This window comes from Palaemon carinicauda, chromosome 27 (genome assembly GCF_036898095.1).
Source record: "Palaemon carinicauda isolate YSFRI2023 chromosome 27, ASM3689809v2, whole genome shotgun sequence".
NCBI lineage: Eukaryota > Metazoa > Arthropoda > Malacostraca > Decapoda > Palaemonidae > Palaemon > Palaemon carinicauda.
In genome coordinates this window covers 49,462,214-49,478,225 of record NC_090751.1, presented here as the reverse complement: position 1 = coordinate 49,478,225, position 16,012 = coordinate 49,462,214, and the positions used below count along the sequence as shown (strand labels likewise).

General features: G+C 40.5%; 1 protein-coding gene across 1 annotated transcript in view; it reads right to left on the bottom strand.

Moving 5' to 3' along the window:
• Positions 1–16,012, bottom strand: part of LOC137620898 (rhodopsin, GQ-coupled-like) — a 53,977-nt gene that overhangs the window by 10,158 nt on the left and 27,807 nt on the right. The gene's annotated exons all lie outside the window — the stretch shown is intronic.

The window sequence follows — 16,012 nt, the reverse complement described above, 5'->3', positions numbered from 1 at the left end:
TGTCCAAGTCTTCCTGTAATGGTAATGTAACCTTGGTGTTGAAGATAAGTTCTTCTTTATAGCCTTTCGCTAGTCAAAGGCGTTAACCGTAAACACAGCAAATAGTGGATTTCTGTTTCCTTCTGTAGTCATCATTATTATTATTGTATGATATTCTAGGACCCTTGCTAAAAAGATTCAATTTTATAATCATTATCATTATCCACATGTTTTTTGCAAAAACATTTGTGTCTAACACCATCCGAATCTTGTTTGTACACGTAGGTACAGAAACATTCGCAAAAGCGAAAACGTATATGTAGTTTGAAAAGAAATTTTAAATTAAACAAACACGTGGTTCATATGAAAACCCAAAAAGACTTTCTTATAATGAATATCTCAGAATTCCGCTTCAAATGACAGATGGAACAACCGTAGCCATCCGCGTTAAATCGTCATTCCAAGAGTAGTTTGTCCATGCCTGAACTCGCTTTTAACCGCATCATGAGTCGGGATCCGTGTGCGAATTTTATAAGTGACCACTTGCTTAAGCCTCCGCTACTATCTATACTTTTTCCATGGCTGACGTACTCTCTGCAGTGATGGATATACGGAATATAGACTTCTACATGATAATTTACTTTTCCATGTTTATTTGTTTTACTGCTGATTGCATAATACTTTTTTAAAGGTGTTTATTGTATTTTTTGTTTTTAATCTCTTCTGTTACATTAGTCTACTTTAGATAATAGTAAAACACTTGTAATGTATGTGTAAAAGAGCTTTGTATTCATTGGTAAGGGATTTTGCGATTGCATAATAACTCCACGATATATAGCCATCGAAAGATATAAAACTAATCGTCATTATTACCGAATCTTACCTTGTATAGAAATGTAAAGAGAATATCAGTTTGTATCCTTTGACACAAGGAATCTACAATAATTTATAATTACAAAGGTACGACGAACAAAAAACTTATCTTCCGATGACAAAAGAAGCAAATATTTCTACCCAAAGAGAGAGAGAGAGAGAGAGAGAGAGAGAGAGAGAGAGAGAGAGAGAGAGAGAGAGAGAGAGAGAGAGAGTGTGTTACAAGGAGTTACAAGGATTTTGGGTGTCTCAAAGACTTTCTAGTCCATCCACGACTCCATTTGCTCCGTGGTAGACCGATTTAGTTTATTTTTCAACTTGTTTACCGTTTTACTATTTACCACATGCGTTAGAGGTCTATTTCAAGCATTTGTTATTTTGTATATAAAGAAATTGCTACATTGGGTGGTGTTGTATCTTTTCAATTTCAATTTGCATCCGTTACATCTTGACTGATTTGGGCTAAGCGAGAATTGATTGCTGTAATCTGCATTTGGTAATCCTTTAAAAATTTCGAATGCCTCTATTAACTGTCCCCTTATTTGCTGGGTGAGTATATCAAGTAAGTCTAAACGTTCCATCCTCCATCTATATCCGAATTGGCTTAGTGTTGAAACTAGTCAGCTGGCGTAGCTTGCACTGCTTCCAGTCTATGTATATCCTTCTAAATTCTTGGTGCCCAGAATCGTACTCCGTATTCTAGATGGGGTCTTACTAGTGATGTATACAGCTGTAGTACAGTGTCTTTTACTCTGTATTTGAATTGTCCCTTTATGTAACCTATTAGCCTTTGTGCTTTCTTTTAAGCTTTTATGATCTGTTTGGTGACATTAAAATCCTAGCTGATAATAATATCGATATCTTCCTCCTTGTCCGCACTTTCTATTTCTTTACCCAGCACTGAGTAATCTGATTGTGGGTTACTATAACCAATGTGCATGACTTTGGATTTCCCACAGTTGAATGGCATTGGCCATTTCCTGAACCAATCTTCTAGCTTAATTTTATTCTCTAATAAGGGTTCGGAGCATTTATGCCTAGTTTAGTATCGTCGGCAATTTTGGCTATTCTACTAGTTAACCCTAAATCTGTGTTGTTAATATCAATCAGAAATAGCAGTGGGCCAAGGACGGACCCTTGGGCTACTTCGCCTGTAACAGCTGCCCACTCTGAAGCTTTGCTTTTGACTACAAGTCTCCGGTTTATGTTTGTTAGCAAATCTTCGATCCATTCAGCTGGCTTATCAATGATGCCTGGTGCTCTAATTTTGACCAATAATTTTCTATTAGGAACTTTGTCAATAGCCTTTTGAAAATCAAGGTATACGATGTCCATTGCCCAAATTTTGTCACAAATGCTAAACATGTGGAAAAAATCTAAAAGATTTGTCACACATGATTTATTTTGTCTAAAACCATGTTAGCTGTCTATCGGAAGACTATTTGTCTCTATATGTTATACTATTGAATCTACTATAATAGATTGAAAATTTTCCAAAGAACTGAATTTAGACACACAGGTGTGTAGTTGATAGTTTCTTCTTTTGGTCCCTTCTTGTAGATTGGTAGAACATTGCCTAGTTTCCATCATTGTGGTACATATATTTCCTTGGCTGTCTTTCGAAACATTTTGTAAAAGTGTGCGGTTATCTCTTCTTCTAGTTCTATAATCTCTCTTGGATTAATATAATCTGGATCTGGTACCTTAGACTTACTGAGTCCTTTTATTTTCTTTCTGACATCATCCATTGTAAAAATGAATTTATTATTGATAGCTAGTTCGGGGACAGTTGTTGATACTTCTCTAGTGAATACATTTGTGAAATATGCATTCATCAGTTCGGCTTTTTCCAAATAATTTGTTATAAGATTACCCTCCAAGTCTCTTAATGGGCTAATGTTGTTTTGATTGGCTCTCTACTGTTTACACACGCAAAATAATATTTTTGGCCTTCTTTACTAGATGAAGCCACTCTTTTCTCTTTATTAATCTTGACCTATCTAACTATTTTATCTACTTTTCGGCTTAACTTCTTATAGATGGAAATTCCATGACTAAAAGCCTGAGGACAGATTGATTTATGTTTCCTGACTCTACTTCTTATTGGATTGGCTATTTCTTCGTTGAACCACATAGGTTGATGAGTTCCATATGGCAAAATTGTTCTATGCGGTATATATTTAGCCCATTTTCTTTATATATTTTTACAAAGGAGTCCCATTGAGTGTCTATGTTCTTTGTTTGGTCGTATTCTAAATTATTGGTGTATTCCTCCAGTTTCATCCAGTTACTGCATCTGTTGTCCAGCTTTTTTTATATAGCTTTCCTTCCTTTTAGATGTAGAATATCTACCTGAAACATAACTACTCTGGGTTAATTTTTGCTCAAATTTTCCCCTACCAAGAGACTGGATACTAAGTTTTCATCTATTGATAGCAAAATATCAAGTATGTTATGTCCCCTAGTTGGTTTATCGACTCACGGATGGAAGAGTTCATTGTTGACAAATTTTAGTAGCCTACGTCCCACCCTGTTTGATGTAGAATTCATAGTGTCCCAGTTTACTGACGCATCGAAGTCTGCCATTAGGATAGCTAGCTTATTGTTAATTTCTTGTCCAAGTTATCTCTACAGCACTGCATCCTATTCTTGTGTTATATGAGGTGGTCTTTGTATTACTAGTATAGACATGTTTTTTTCTATGGTATCAATATTGCCTCCTGTCAGTTCACATTCGGTTTCTAAATTAATTTCTATGGTGTTTAAGTGATTTTTAACGTACAGCATTACTATTCCACCTTTTTTGATGAGCGATCCTTCTTGAAAAGTTTAAAACCTGGGATTTCTTATTTTCTAATAAAATTTACCACCCAATAAGTTTACAGTCGGTAGTATATAAGATATATACAAGGATCATATTAGGCCAGAATAGAAAGCCAGCTAGCTTAATCATCCAAGTGAGCAGGTAGGCTTTAAAAGCAACTGCTTAAGAACTGACCATATCCATGTAATTAACCAGCTAATAGAAAAAATCAAGAGTATGACAAGCCGCTATTTAGGGCATCTATAAAATGAGAATTTTTTTTTATTCTGTTAAATCTTTATCAGTAATGCATACTTTTCAACGACAAGGAATAGGCTAATCTTATGTTGGAACATTTGAAAATATCTATAAGGGAAGTAGAGCAATCCTACTTCATAGAGGCAGTGAGAGAATTCCAATTTTGAAAGGAGTTAGACAGGGAGAGCCCCATGCATCCTAAATTCTTTACAGCGTGTCTTGAATAAGTTTTTAGACATTGTAATTGTGAAAATGTATGAATTGACAATAATGGGGAATAACAGATCCACTTAAAATGTGCTGTTAACATATTTTACTAGAGGGAACAGAAACATATGACTAAGAATGAATAGGAGTAAAACTAAGATAATGTTCAATGATAATGCAGAGACAACAAATTTGGGTTATGGGTTAACTTCTCGAGATTGTTAATGAATATCGAAATAAAGGAAGGATAAGTATTAGATGGAAAACTTTCAGGTAAACAAGATGAGATTGTATATATTAAGATGGAAATTTTTCTAAGAAGAAAACTATTTAATCAGATGGTTATTCCATTATTAACTTATGCATAAAAACTTAGAGCCATAACAAAGCCTTAGAACACTAGCTAGATACAACCCAAGGAGCTAGGGAAATCATGATGATCGGAATAACAATATATTTTATATTTCATTCAACAGTTATATATATATATATATATATATATATATATATATATATATATATATATATATTCTTGGGCTCAAGCCATGTCGTCCTGATGCAAGGTTCCTAATAGTAGCTTCCAAGGGATATATGATCTACAGTGATATTCCCAGGTCTCCAGAATTCTAACTCCTGGCGCGAATATTAAATTTCTTGTTCCTGATCTGAATATTGATCTCTGGCACCGTCGTTCAATTAGTTCATTATGCATGTTGCATAAGATTTTTCATAGCTGTGACCATCCTTTACATTCAGATCTCCCTGGACAATTCTATCCTGTTCGTAATACTTGGCGGGCAGTTGGTTCTGGTTGCCGGGCCTTCTCCATCACGAGGCTCAGTGCTGCGCAGTGCTCTGGAAGTTTTATTCCAGCTGTTGCCAGGTTGTGGAATGATCTTCCTAATCGGGTGGTTGAATCAGTAGAACTTCAAAAGTTCAAAGTTGGAGCAAATGCTTTTTTGTTGACCAGGCGGACATGAGTCTTTTTATAGTTTATTTATGACATATTTGTTTTTGATGTTGTTAATAGTTTATATATGACATGTCTGTTTTGACGTTGTTACTTATTTTAGAATGATTTATTGTTAATTTGTTCTCCTCATTTATTTCCTTATTTCCTTTCCTCACTGGGCTATTTTTCCCTGTTGGAGCCCCTGGGCTTGTAGCATCTTGCTTTTCCAACTAGGGTTGTAGCTTGAATAGTAATAATAATAATAATAATAATAATAATAATAATAATATTCTTAACACTCTCTTAAGGATATCGCATAAATCAGGGGACGTATATCTTGATACGACACATAGCGATCTTCACCCTGAATAGCGTTTTCGCTTCGAGGGGGAAGAGTCGCAATTTTGGAAAGGGAGCCGATACCAAGGTTACTCCATTTCCCATACTACTATTGAGTATCAAGACAGTGCCATATCCAAGATGGCGGACATTCCTAATTTTGTAGCGAATTCGCACGGTGGTGTTCCCTGTTGATCTAACTTTTTCAATCGATTCTGCGAGGATTATTATGCAATATCCAGCTTCTTTCGCCTCTGGAAAGTTAAGTATTGATTCTGTACAATGCGTATAATTTAGCTCCTGTTTCAGAGTGAAATTAGAGTAATTTATTGTGCTAAGGAGATAGACCTGTTACCGGAGGCGCCCTGGGCGCTGTCGTTCGTTAGGCAGGTGTTATTTAGTTAGTAGAATGACATTCCTGTTTGAAATAGCATTAATTAATTAATTATGAAAGCTATTTAGGCATTTTATACTTTTAAAGATATTTATGGTATGCATAATTTCCCCTTTTTCTATGTCGATCGTATACGTGAGAGTTTCGGTGATTTAGGTAACCGAGATCTCGTCTTGCCGAGGTAACCTAACCTAGGCGATGTAATAGTTTCAGACATTTCCCTGTTTTCCCTCGTGTATCGTTTTATCAATTCAGGCGGAGATAGATATCTACTAGAATTATTATATAACCCGATACTCGTCTCCTGTGGAGATTTAAGGGTAATCTCTCCTTCCCTCTGAGAGTAGCCTTAGGCTACAACCCTAGTTAGTCTTGCCTTCGAGTAGACACTCAGGTTTGACTGGACTAGTGTTTTCTGTCTCTTCCTTTGGCCAGCAGATAGCAGGCTTTGGGTTTCGGTCAGAACCTCAAAGTATGTGGTCTTTGCCAGCAGCCGGCTGGCAGGGTGAATAGTCATTCCCCTGCTGGCTATGCTGCCGGCATAGGAGGCTAGACCTCCCTAGGCCGCACATGAAGTAGTGGTATGATGCCGCCACCTTCTCCCTGCGGTCTAGAAGACTAGTCCTGTGCTCGCAGACCCTAGGCTGAAGAATAGATATTCTTCTGCCGCTTAGGATGGTGCCGGCACTGGAACTCTGTTTCTCTCTTGTTGAGAGGAGCATGCACTGCCGCCGTCCCCTTAACTGTATTGGAAGACCCTAGGCTGGAGAATAGATATTCTCCTGATGCCTAGGATGGCGCCGATACTGAAACAGAGTTTCTTAGGGGTGTGGTAGGACCGGCAACCTTGCCGGCTCCTTCCACACCTCCTACAGGACCCTTTTCCCTCCCCCCTCTGTCCTTTAGTGATGGCCTTGGCATCACAACTCTTTAGGCCGTCGTCCTGCATTCTCACCGATTGCCGGTGGGTTGCGGGGCCGGCCAGGCTCCTACATACAGCTGTTGTCTTATAATTTTGACTGCCGGCGGCTTTGCCGGCTGCCGGCGGCCATGACTGCTGCCGGCGGCCATGCCGGCTGCCGGCGGCTAGGACAACTGCCGGCGGCTAGGACAACTGCCGGCGGCCATGATGGCTGCCGGCGGCCATGTTAGCTGCCAGCGCCCATGCTGGCTGTCGGCGGCCATAACAACTGCCCACGGCCATGACAACTGCCGGCAGCCATGACAACTGCCGGCGGCTATGACGGCTGTCGGCACCCATGATGGCTGTTGGAGGGAAGTCTCTTCTGTCACCAAAGTTTTTCAATCCTCCCTTGGACTGCTGGCCACAAGTCCAGTTGCTGGGGTACTATCCCGTTCAGCGGTATGCCGTCCGGGACGGCGCCGACAGGTACTGACTCAGCTGGCGGCATGCCGACTGTACCAGTGCTGCCGGGTGCTAGCCTGCTGGCCATGTGCCGGCCGGACTTTGCAGGCGCTGGTACTGGTGGTTGGATGGAAGCCTGAATGATACATTTTCCCCTTCTATTTGAACCTTCCTTCTTTCTGGCAAAGGCAGTAAATCATATATTTACATCCTTATTTAGCGTATACATACACAGTAATAAGGCAGTCCTTCACTCCATGCTTTCTCTCTCTCTTTCAGCTAGCATGCTGGCCGGGCTGTGCCGGGAGGGACTAGCTATGCCGGCTATATTCCGTCTGGATTACAGTATATGTTTATACAGTATTCAGTATATTTGCAGTATAGTATATACGGCAGATAGAAAACTATTGTATATATTATACTAGTAGTTATTTTCCAACATATCTTGGGTATCCTTGCCCAGGTGTTTGCTGAGACCAATCTTATATTGAAAGAATAGAATTTCTTTAATATTCGGATTAAAAGTCAATTTACGTTTTACCATACAATATTAAATAAATTAAAGGGCTGGTGGTTGTAAACTTTCTATCCCTAGAGGTTAAAACCCTTATCTTTTAGCTTCCCTGATCAGGAAACTCTATGGTTTTAATATTGGAAGGGAAGGCCACAGCAAATGGGCTGGGTAGGATACACAAATATATGTATTTTATATTTCCTAGTCCAGTCAGCGTCATGCCGGCTGGACTGTGCCGCCAGATGCTAGCCATACCGGCAGCACACTGGTTGAACTACCATATATAATTATACAGTACCAAGTATTTTGCAATGTAGTGTATACTGCAAACGGAAAACTATAGTATGATTATACAGTAGTTAATTTCTAACATATCTTGAGTACCCTTGTGCAGGCTTCTGCTGAGACCGAACCTATATTGAAAGAATAGAATTCCTTCAATAATCTGATTAGAAATCAGTTATCCTTACCCCACAGCATTAAATAATTAGAAGGGGCAGTGACAATGTATACTTTTCTACCCCTAGGGGTTAGAACCATTTTGTTCGAGTTGCCTTGATAAGGAAACTATTTATATTTAATAATGAGGGGAGGTTACAGCAATTGCTTGCAAGGGATACACAAGTATGTGTCTCCCACTATTCCTTTCTAGCTTACTATCCTAAGCTTTGATAACTAAAAGATGACTATTACATATAGCTTATCAGGTGAGATAATCAATTGTATACTCATTCTGCTTTCCTTCATTACAGGAGGAACCGCAGATGAAATGTGTTGCAGTCTTCAGCAATATTAAGAGTAAATACTTTTACAGTCATAATACATGCAGCTTTCATGCACCCTGCAATATTATTTCCGAATCCCTGCAATATTGGAACACCAGAATTTGCAATATCTGTCGGACATTGGTGTGCGAAGCTTTTGATAATACCAAGTCAATGGAGTATAGGGATGCGGCATGAAAGAAACTACGCAATTGGGTAAGAGGATTCCAGAAGATCTCTCCAGGACCCTACCTACCTAATGATAGGATGCGTAGCTTACTATTCCTGAAAGCAATTAGGGAAATAGTGGTGCCTCAGGCACAATTTGCACTTCCCTGCCTCCAGATAGCCTTCGGGACGGAGGGCAGGAAGGCACCCTGAGAGGAAGTTGACAATGTCATGTCGGAATTTCTTCCATCTGTGCCAGCTATGGAGCTGGTCACCTCGACATCTTCATCTTCTACCCCTCTGTTAGACAAAATGGACCAGTTACTGGTCCATCTTACGGGTCTAATGGAAAACTTTCACAAACAAGGCGAAACGGAGGAAGTGAAACTCAAGATAGAGCTCTGCAAAGCTCCACTTGTCACCCCCCAAGGGTCATACAAACGACCCAGAGACCAAGACCTCCCGACATGCTCCAAAACCAATCCCTGGAGGTACGCGGAGCTTATGCCGATTTCAGGTGGAAAACTCTACATCTCGGAGAAGAAGGGAGCTGTTCCTTTAGACGAAATCCAGTTTTGGCCAAGCTTTAATGCTTTCCCTAATTGCTTCATTCGACTGAAGCATGATCCAACGTCAGGATAAGAAACGGAACAGAAAGAAGTCATGATTCTCGACCATGATAAGGCACAGGCTATCTTGTCAAGTAGCCTGAGAAAGGCGGGTTACTCGGTGTCGAAAGTGTTTGCACTAAGTAAGAGACACCCTACCTTCCTTGCTCCTGCTTCAATAGCATTCCCCCTTACGGGGAAGGCATTTAAATCTGTTGCCAAGGCAGTGGAGGCAGGCACACCATACCATGCACTTGAGGAGTCCAAGCCTCTGTTACTAGCCTTACCCATGCAGGAGAAGGATTGGAAGGAAGTCCACTTAACCTTTTCAGTAGGGAAATTAGATGTGGACGTCGCTGGACGACAGTTTAGCGAGAATCTCTCTAAACTTTCTGAGTTTCTTTTGTAAATGGGACAAGAGCCAAATGAGAGACTTGCAGTCTCCTTATCCCTACAGAACTGCATAGAGTTGTGTTCAGCCCATCAAAATACCCCAGCCATGCTCATGGTCTTGGCCAAAATGCATATGGCCACCTTAATAAAAGACCTATATGCCTTTATGAAAGCTACGAGAGCCTGTAGGGAGTTTGTGTTCGCTGCCGCAACAGTGAAAGATGAACCCAAGAAGCTGATATCTTCCAACATCTGGGGTAAAGACCTCTTTCCAAACGAGGTAGTCAAAGAGGTAATCGAGAAAGCCACCACGGGGAATACGAGCCTTCTCCAGAAGTGGGGCATCTCTTCAAAGAGAAAGTCTTCCAAGGATGTGGGTCCCTATCCTAAAAGGAAGACAGAAAAGTCTAGACCTTTTCCTCGGTCTGTTCAGCAACATCCCACAGTTTCTATGACCGCGGTGCCTCAGGCAGGCGGTCGTAGAGGTAAACCTTCTGATCAGTCGAAGCAAAGAGACGCTTCTGGTAGGAGGGAGGCTCCATCTGGATCGTTGGACTTTCGATCCTTGGGGCCAAGGCCTAATCAAGATTGGACTAGAATGGAAAGTAGACATGCCTCCACCATCATTTCCTCAACTCTTCCTACAATCCAACCCCGTTCTAGATGAGTATACCTTAGAGCTCTAGAGCATACAGATGGTAAGGAAAGTAAAGTCCATCGAATTCCAGGGAAGGCTGCTTTGTGTTCACAAGATGGACTCAAGAAAACTCAGTGTCATTCTGGACTTGTTGCCACTCAATAAGTTCAAAAGGAACAACAAGTTCAGGATGTTAATCCTTCTGAACATAAGGACCCTATTTTAAAAAGGGGCATTCACAGTTTTGATAGACCTGACAAGTGCCTATTGGCAGCTTCAAGTCAGTCGCCTCCTCTCCTCCTACCTAGGAGTCAAGTTACAGAAGATAGTGTATGTCCTAGGAGCCATACTCGTCGGACTAAACACAGTCCTAAGTATCTTCACGAAATTGGCAGATGCAGTCATGCAATAACCATGCCTAGAAACGGTTCAGGTAACAAAGTACCTGGACGAAAGGCTGGTGCGGGCAGCACCCGAAGCGGCTGGTCTGCGAGCATCCAAAGAAGTAATCCAGTTCCTGGAACATCGGGGATGCAAACTCAGCTACAAGAAGTCTCGATTCTCTCCAGGTCAAAGGCTTCAATGGCTAAAAAACCATCGGGACCTGACGTCACACTGGCTCTCCTTTCCCTTAGGTATGTAAAAGGAGATCGCAGGGTCGGTCAAGAGACTTTGGTAATCAGTCAGGATTCCTAGAAGCTAACAGGAAAGAGTTCTGAACTCTCTCCAGTTCGCAGTGGTGACAGACCTAGTGCTAAGAGCACAGCAGAAAGATACGTTAAGAGTCGGGAAAAGATACGCATCAAACACTCGAAGAGATCTAAAATGACCGACATCAGTCTTACTTTGATCGCTTCCCAACCAATGGTCAAAGGCCAAAAGCCTATTAAGGACCATGCCCTCGCAATTACCTCGACTATCGAAGATCATCCGTATGGATGACTCGTTGGAAGAATGGGGTCTTCAGTCCCATCGGAGGAAAGTCCCATGGACTTGGTCATCTCTACCTAAGGCCATGGTAGTCCTGTTGAAGTTGAGGAAACTCTCTCCACGCAGATCAGGCCTCCTCAGGCTGATCTGGGACATTGAAGTGATAATGACACGTCTGAACCGACAAGGCTCGAGATCGTCTCTTATATTCTAAGTGATGTTAGCCATCCCTTACCTAAAAGGATGCCGCCTATCAGCAGTTCTTGTACAATCGATCCGCAATGTGACAGCGGATGCTCTACTCAGGCTCAAGCCGATAGAGTTAGAATGGTCCACAGACACAGACCCATTCTCTCCAGATGGGAACAAGTCCCCGAGCAGCAGATCGACCTCCTCGTGATGAGCGTCATCAAGAAACTACCTCGATATATAGCCCCATACGAGGATCCTCTAGAAGAGATAACAGACACCACGTTTCTGGTATGCAAGGGATGGACTCAGGAATTCCTGTTCCTTCCATCCAATCTCCTGCGGAAGGTCCTCAACACACTGAGATCCTTCCAGGGAGGAGCAGCTCTGAAGGCTCACAAATAGCCCAAGAGCAACTGGTTCCCCTTAGGGAAGGAACTGAGGCTGAGGCTGGCCCTTGTACTAAACCCAACATTATCTCAATGTTCAGAAGTTAATTGCGTTTAATTCATCACAGAGAGCCCAAACCCTTCATTTCATGATTTTCTCGCCCTAGCAGCTGGGAAAAGATTTGAGATCTCAGAAGGCAAAATATAATTCTTAGAAGAATGCAAGTCTAAGTCAACTAGGAGACAATATGAGTCATCTTGGAAAAAGTGGGTTGCTTTTTTAAAAGTAAAAGGACCGAAAGAAATTTCAATGAACTTCTACCTGTCCTTCTTTGTCCACCTTCATAATCAAGGTCTGGCAGCTAACACGATAACTATGTGCAAGTCAGCCTTGACTAGAACTCTTCTTTATGCCTTTCATGTGGATCTGGCGAAGGAAATCTTTAATAAGATTCTGAAGGCATGTGCAAGGCTTAGGCCTGCAGCACCTCTGAAGACCATCTCATGGTCTTTGGACAAGGTCCTACATTATGCCTCATCTGTGAACAATGAAGACTGTTCCCTCAAGGATCTAACCCCGAAGGTTATTTTCCTGTTCACTGTAGCCTCTGGGGCTAGAGTTAGTGAAATAGTAGCCCTATCAAGAAATGAGGGCCATATTCAGTTCACAGAAGTGGGAGAACCGAATCTCTTTCCTGATCCAACCTTTCTCGCTAAGAACGAGCTACCCACTAAAAGGGTCCCTGGAGAATCTGCCCTCTGAAGGAAGATGTCTCTCTATGTCCTGTAGTGTCTAAAGGTCTATCTTCGTAGAACTTCAGACTTCAGGGGAGGACAGCTCTTCAAATGAGAAACCTCTGGATGAAACTTATCCCTAAAACAACTGAGGGCGAAGGTTACCTACTTTATTCGCAAGAGCGGATCCTGACAGTACATCCGCAGGTCATGATCCGAGGAAAATTGCTTCATCACTGAACTTTTTTCTGTATATGGACTTTGAGCGTCTTCGCTCATATACTGAATGGAAATCATCCAGAGTGTTCTACAAACACTATGCTAAGCAGGTCCATGAACTGGAGCACTTTGTGGTAGCAGCAGGTAGTGTACTAAAACCTGTCGTCTAAGTACTGTGATGAGCAGTTAATCGATTGGGACTATTAATTAAAGGGAAAAGGTGTTGACACTTCCGGGGTGATACCTTTTAAGTGAGTGTTACCATGGGGGCACAAAGTCTGTTCAAATCTCAGGTGTGGAATTGTACAGATAACACTTGTGCCGTGTGTACGTAGTTCACAGTGTTGATAGGATACAACATTTACAGAAATTATAAAGGAAAAATTTACCAAAAATTTTTCAGCCTTAGAGTGGCACTCATCATTTCTTCCCTCTCAAGGAGGGGAAAATAATTCCTGTATACAGTGCATGTTACATTCGTTTCACTCGTTATTCCATTTAGTCCTTTATTAGAAATAAATGTCTATTAGAATGTAATTGCGTCATCTTTCGCCTAGTAATTTGCACATTAAAGATGCTAGAGTTTTTTTACTTACTCATTTAAGTAAACCTCATACCATTGTATGCTTACAAACAATGGATATAGTTGACACTGATATTGGTCCGACAATATATACAAACCTTGAGACAGTTTGTATACTTGGTGGATACTTATATTTGTTCATACAATATATGCTAACCTTGAGGCCGTTTTTCTACTGTCTAGTATGACTCTTCCTTATAGGGGGCAAGGAGCACTAACATTGGCTATGACTAGTGGTAATGACGGATAACGGTAACGTCATTTGTCTCAATGGTCCAGATGACCATAGAAAAATTGTCCCAAGGTTAAGGCACCGATGAAAATCCACAGATACAATAATGCTCTGGTAAACTTCCATCAGGACGGCATGGCTTGAGCCCAAAATATGAATTTTGAGCTTAGCGAAATATCTATTTTTGGGTGAGATAGCCATGTCGTCCTGATGGACCCACCCTCGTTTTCTATAGAAAAGTCCTTTGCAGTATCCCTCCCTAACCTACTATATCTGCAGCACCATGCTCAATGCTACAAGGAATGTCGGCCATCTTGGATATGGCGCTGTCTTGATACGCAATAGTAGTATGGGAATTGGGGTAACCTTGATAACGGCTCCCCTTCCAAAATTGCCACTCTTCCCCCTCGAAGCAAAAGCGCTATTCAGGGGGAAGATCGCTATGTGTCGTATCAAGATATACGTCCCTTGATTTATGCGATATCCTTAAGAGAATGTTAAGGATATTCGTACCAGGAGTTGAAATTCCGGAGACCTAAAGGTAAATTCTCTGGGAATATCACTGTAGATCACATATCCCTTAAAAGCTACTATTAGGAACCTTCCATCAGGACGACATGGTTATCTCACACAAAAATAGACTTTCCGCTTTGCTCAAAATCCATTTTATATATATATATATATATATATATATATATATATATATATATATATATATATATATATATAGATAGATATTTATATATATATATATATATATATATATATATATATATATACATATATATGCATATATATACATACATACATATATATATATACATGTATATATATATATATATATATATATATATATATATATATATATATATATATATGTATGTATGTATATATATGCATATATATATATATATATATATATATATATATATATATATATATATATATATATATATATATATATATATATATGTATATATATATATATATATATATATGTATATATATATATATATATATATATATATATATATATATATATATATATATATATACATATATATATATATACATATATATATATATATATATATATATATATATATATATATATATATATATATATATATATTTGGGCTCAAGCCATGTCGTCCTGATGGAAGGTTCCTTCAGTAGCTTCTTTTGGATATATATAACAACTAGAATATTCCCAGAGAATTAAACTAAAGCTTTTCACAGAATTTTAAAGGACGAGTGCCAACCAAGAGCAGTCTAGGGGGGAGGGGGGGGGGGGGTAGCCGCCCCCCCTCCCCCCCCCCCCACCTTCAGCCTCCGTCGATATCACAAGGGAAAGACGTTCCTTAGGGGTGGACTGGAATGAACGATAAGTACTCTGGGGTTCTGACCGAAATCCCCTCATACACTATGGGAGGGAAGAGGGAAGAACTACCTAACCTAACCTACCCAAAATGTTTCGGGTAAGGGGCTAGGAAAAGCAAGGCTACCCATAGGGAGATACACTAGGGTACGGGAGATAAGGAAGCATACAAGGGTCCCAGCCTTGGGTTAGGTGGGTCCTGGCTTTGCCAGGCACCGTTCCTTGTATGGTTCCTCGAAGGCGAAAATATGCGCAACATGGAATCTTGTATATGTTTAAAAATGCTTAAATCTTCATTAAAATAACATTAGGAACACTCATATGTAGAAGTAAATATGAATACTAGGCTGCGGCCTATGCTAGGCTGAAAGGCTAGTATGGGGTCGACTGGCTAAGAGCGCCGAAGACCACAACGGCATAAATTAACTATTCCTAAAATTGAAGATTAAATAACCTAAGATAAATTTAGTTATAAGGCCGGAAAGGCTATGCTGACTAACTAAGCCTATATCTTCATTAGCGTAAGCACTAGGAACACTTATTATATCATGCTGAAGCAAACATGAACACTAGGCTGCGGCCTATGCTAGGCTGAAAGGCTAGTATGGGGTCGGCTAACTAAGAGCGCCGAAGACCATTATCGGCATATTATAACTTATTCCTAATAATGAAGACTAAATAACTAAAGATTTATCTCAGTTAAAATGCCGGGAAAGGCTGTTCTGGTTATCTAAATAACGCATGCAAGCGAACAGCAGTGCCCTAAATGGCGTCCCGGGCCAAGGCACAGCTCTTTCACAAAACACAAGATTTTAGCGTAAAAAATCGTTACTTGACAGCCAGAGCTTATTTAAACAATACAAGAACCTGGTACTCAACTTTCCAGAAGAAGACAAAGCAGAAAGCTGAGACATCTTGAAGGATGCACACAAAAAACAGCGATAAAAGGGAGCAAACCAAAGGGCGTTATCGCTACTGAGAACGGAATAAAGTGGGCGGATATGACGTCACGCAAATATGGCGCCGGTTTGTTTATGTTGCGAGTATCATAACAGTGACGAAGGGAGAGTAACTTTGGAACGGCACCTCAGTTACCTCCCAC